Consider the following 6,000-nt stretch of genomic DNA (forward strand, 5'->3'; position numbering starts at 1 on the left):
GTCTATATAGGAGAGTAGTCTATATAGGAGAGTAGTCTATATAGGAGAGTAGTCTATATAGGAGAGTAGTCTATATAGGAGAGTAGTCTATATAGGAGAGTAGTCTATACAGGAGAGTAGAATATATACAGGAGAGTAGAATATATACAGGAGAGTAGAATATATACAGGAGAGTAGAATATATACAGGATAGTAGAATATATAGGATAGTAGAATATATAGGACAGTAGAATATATAGGATAGTAGAATATATAGGACAGTAGTCTATACAGGATAGTAGAATATATAGGACAGTAGTCTATACAGGATAGTAGTCTATATAGGATAGTAGAATATACAGGATAGTAGTCTATACAGGATAGTAGTCTATACAGGATAGTAGTCTATATAGGATAGTAGTCTATATAGGATAGTAGAATATATACAGGATAGTAGTCTATACAGGATAGTAGTCGATTATAGGGTAGTAATCTACATAGGATGTATAGGTTCATATAGGAGAGTGGTCTATACAGGATAGTAGTGTATACAGGATCTATAGGTTCATATAGGATAGTCTATACAGGATAGTAGTCTATACAGGAAAGTAATCTATACAGGATATATAGATTCACATAGGATTGTAGTCTATATTATGACAGACCAGCTAGATCTACTGCTTCTATTATATTATGACAGACCAGCTAGATCTACTGTCTCTATTATATTATGACAGACCAGCTAGTTCTACTGTCTCTATTATACTATGATAGACCAGCTAGATCTACTGTCTCTATTATATTATAACAGACCAGCTAGATCTACTGTCTCTATTATATTATGACAGACCAGCTAGATCTACTGTCTCTATTATATTATGACAGACCAGCTAGTTCTACTGTCTCTATTATACTATGATAGACCAGCTAGATCTACTGTCTCTATTATATTATGATAGACCAGCTAGATCTGCTGTCTCTATTATATTATGATAGACCAGCTAGATCTGCTGTCTCTATTATACTATGACAGACCAGCTATATCTACTGTCTCTATTATATTATGACAGACCAGCTGGATCTATTGTCTCTATTATAATATGACAGACCAGGTAGATCTACTGTCTCTATTATATTATAACAGACCAGCTAGATCTACTGTCTCTATTATACTATGATAGACCAGCTAGATCTACTGTCTCTGTGTCTCTATTATATTATGACAGACCAGCTAGATCTACTGTCTCTGTGTCTCTATTATATTATGACAGATCAGCTAGATCTACTGTCTCTATTATATTATGACAGACCAGCTAGATCAACTGTCTCTATTATATTATGACAGACCAGCTAGATCTACTGTCTCTATTTTTAAATCATAGACCAGGTAGATCTACTGTCTCTATTATATTATGACAGACCAGCTAGATCTACTGTCTCTATTATAATATGACAGATCAGCTAGATCTACTCTCTCTATTATATTATGACAGACCAGCTATATCTAATGTCTCTATTATATTATGACAGATCAGCTAGATCTACTGTCTCTATTATATTATAACAGACCAGCTAGATCTACTGTCACTATTATAATATGACAGACCAGCTAGATCTACTGTCTCTATTATATTACTACAGACCAGCTAGATGTACTGTCTCTATTATATTATGACAGACCAGCTAGATCTATTGTCTCTATTATAGTATGAAAGAGCAGGTAGATCTACTGTCTATATTATATTATTACCGACCAGCTAGATCTACTGTCTCTATTATATTATGACAGACCAGCTAGAACTACTGTGAATATTATAACAGACCAGCTAGATCTACTGTCTCTATTATATTATGACAGACCAGCTAGTTCTACTGTCTCTATTATACTATGATAGACCAGCTAGATCTACTGTCTCTATTATATTATAACAGACCAGGTAGATCTACTGTCTATATTATTACTAACCAGCTAGTTCTACTGTCTCTATTATATTATGACAGATCAGCTAGAACTACTGTCTCTATTATATTATGACAGACAAGCTAGATCTACTGTCACTATTATAATATGACAGACAAGCTAGATCTACTGTTTCTATTATATTATGACAGATCAGCTAGATCTACTGTCTCTATATTATGACAGACCAGCTAGATCAACTGTCTCTATTATATTATGACAGACCAGCTAGATCTACTGTCACTATTATAATATGACAGACAAGCTAGATCTACTGTTTCTATTACATTATGACAGACCAGCTAGTTCTACTGTCTCTATTATACTATGATAGACCAGCTAGATCTACTGTCTCTATTATATTATAACAGACGAGCTAGATCTACCTTGCCTATTATAACAGACCAGCTAGATCTACTGTCTCTATTATATTATGACAGACCAGCTAGTTCTACTGTCTCTATTATACTATGATAGACCAGCTAGATCTACTGTCTCTATGATATTATGACAGATCAGCTAGATCTACTCTCTCTATTATATTATGACAGACTAGCTCGATCTACTGTGCCTATTATAACAGACCAGCTAGATCTACTGTCTCTATTATAGTATGATAGACCAGGTAGATCTACTGTCTATATTATATTATTACCGACCAGCTAGATGTACTGTCTCTATTACATTATGACAGACCAGCTAGATCTACTGTCTCTATTATATTATGACAGACCAGCTAGATCTACTGTCTATTATAGTATGATAGACCAGGTAGATCTACTGTCGATATTATATTATTACCGACCAGCTAGATCTACTGTCTCTATTATAGTATGATAGACCAGGTAGATCTACTGTCTATTATATTATTACCGACCAACAAGATCTAATGTCTCTATTATAATATGACAGATCAGCTAGAACTACTGTCTATATTATTAAATCATAGACCACGTAGATCTACTGTCTCTATTATATTATGACTAGACCACGCTTAGATCTACTGTGCCTATTTATAACAGACCATGCTAGATCTACTGTCTCTACTTATATTATGACAGAACAGCTAGTTCTTACTGCTCTATTATACCTATGATAACCAGCTAGATCTATGTCTCTATTATATTATGATAGACCAGCTAGATCTGCTGTCTCTATTATATTATGATAGACCAGCTAGATCTACTGTCTCTATTATATTATAACAGACCAGCTAGGTCTACTGTCTCTATATATTATGATAGAACACTAGATCTACTGTCTCTATTATATTTTGACAGACCAGCTAGATCTACTATCTCTTTTATTATGATACGGAGATCTACTGTCTAATTATTATGACCATCTAGTTCTACTGTCTATATTATTAACCGCTAGTCTACTCCTATTTATTATGACAGCCAGCTAGTTCTATTCTCTGTCTCTATTACTGTCCATATATATAACAGCCTAGATCTACGTCTTATTATATTATCAACATACCACTAGATCTCTCTCTATATTTATGACAGACATCTAGATCTACTGTCTAATAGTATGAAGACAGTAGATCTCCTCTCTATTATATATGACAGACCAGCTAGATCTACTGTCTCTATTATATTATGACAGACCAGCTAGATCTACTGTCTCTATTATATTATGACAGACCAGCTAGATCTACTGTCTCTATTATATTATGACAGACCAGCTAGATCTACTGTCTCTATTATATTATGACAGACCAGCTAGATCTACTGTCTCTATTATAATAGACCAGCTAGATCTACTGTCTCTATTATATTATGACAGACCAGCTAGATCTACTGTCTCTATTATATTACTACAGACCAGCTAGATCTACTGTCTCTATTATATTATGACAGACCAGCTAGATCTACTGTCTCTATTATATTATGACAGACCAGCTAGATCTACTGTCTCTATTATGATAGACCAGCTAGATCTACTGTCTCTATTATATTATGACAGACCAGCTAGATCTACTGTCTCTATTATAATATGACAGACCAGCTAGATCTACTGTCTCTATTATATTATGACAGACCAGCTAGATCTACTGTCTCTATTATATTATGACAGACCAGCTAGATCTACTGTCTCTATTATATTATGACAGACCAGCTAGATCTACTGTCTCTATTATAATATGACAGACCAGCTAGATCTACTGTCTATATATATTATGACAGACCAGCTAGATCTACTGTCTATTATATTATGACAGACCAGCTAGATCTACTGTCTATTATATTATGACAGACCAGATCTACTGTCTCTATTATAATATGACAGACCAGCTAGATCTACTGTCTCTATTATATTATGACAGACCAGCTAGATCTACTGTCTCTATTATAAATGACACCAGTAGATCTACTGTCTCTATTATATTATGACAGACCAGCTAGATCTACTGTCTCTATTATAACAGACCAGCTAGATCTACTGTCTCTATTATATTATGACAGACCAGCTAGATCTACTGTCTCTATTATATTATGACAGACACCTAGATCTACTGTCTCTATTATATTATGACAGACAGCTAGATCTACTTCTCTATTATAACAGACCAGCTAGATCTACTGTCTCTATTATATTATGACAGACCAGCTAGATCTACTGTCTCTATTATATTATGACAGACCAGCTAGATCTACTGTCTCTATTATATTATGACAGACCAGCTAGATCTACTGTCTCTATTATATTATGACAGACCAGCTAGATCTACTGTCTCTATATATTATGACAGACCAGCTAGATCTACTGTCTCTATTATATTATGACAGACCAGCTAGATCTACTGTCTCTATTATACAGACCAGCTAGATCTACTGTCTCTATTATATATGATAGACCAGCTAGATCTACTGTCTCTATTATATTATGACAGACCAGCTAGATCTACTGTCTCTATTATATGACAGACCAGCTAGATCTACTGTCTCTATTATATTATGACAGACCAGCTAGATCTACTGTCTCTATTATATTATGACAGACCAGCTAGATCTACTGTCTCTATTATATTATGACAGACCAGCTAGATCTACTGTCTCTATTATATTATGACAGACCAGCTAGATCTACTGTCTCTATTATATTTAACAGACCAGCTAGATCTACTGTCTCTATATATTATGATGACAGACCAGCTAGATCTACTGTCTCTCTATTATATTATGACAGACCAGCTAGATCTACTGTCTCTATTATATTATGACAGACCAGCTAGATCTACTGTCTCTATTATTTATGACAGACCAGCTAGATCTACTGTCTCTATTTAATTATAGACCAGCTAGATCTACTGTCTCTATTATATTATGACAGACCAGCTAGATCTACTGTCTCTATATATATGACAGACCAGCTAGATCTACTGTCTCTATTATATTATGACAGACCAGCTAGATCTACTGTCTCTATATATATATGACAGACCAGCTAGATCTACTGTCTCTATTATATTATGACAGACCAGCTAGATCTACTGTCTCTATTATATATGACAGACCAGCTAGATCTACTGTCTCTATTATATTATGACAGACCAGCTAGATCTACTGTCTCTATTATATTATGACAGACCAGCTAGATCTACTGTCTCTATTATATTATGACAGACCAGCTAGATCTACTGTCTCTATTATATTATGACAGACCAGCTAGATCTACTGTCTCTATTATATTATGACACCAGCTAGATCTACTGTCTCTATTATACAGACCAGCTAGATCTACTGTCTCTATTATATTATGACAGACCAGCTAGATCTACTGTCTCTATTATATTATGAATAGACCAGCTAGATCTACTGTCTCTATTATATATGACAGACCAGCTAGATCTACTGTCTCTATATTATGACAGACCAGCTAGATCTACTGTCTCTATTATATTATGACAGACCAGCTAGATCTACTGTCTCTATTATATTATGACAGACCAGCTAGATCTACTGTCTCTATTATATTATGACAGACCAGCTAGATCTATGTCTCTATTATATTATACAGACCAGCTAGATCTACTGTCTCTATTATCTTAAGAC

This window comes from Oncorhynchus kisutch, unplaced genomic scaffold (genome assembly GCF_002021735.2).
Source record: "Oncorhynchus kisutch isolate 150728-3 unplaced genomic scaffold, Okis_V2 scaffold2404, whole genome shotgun sequence".
NCBI classification, from domain to species: domain Eukaryota; kingdom Metazoa; phylum Chordata; class Actinopteri; order Salmoniformes; family Salmonidae; genus Oncorhynchus; species Oncorhynchus kisutch.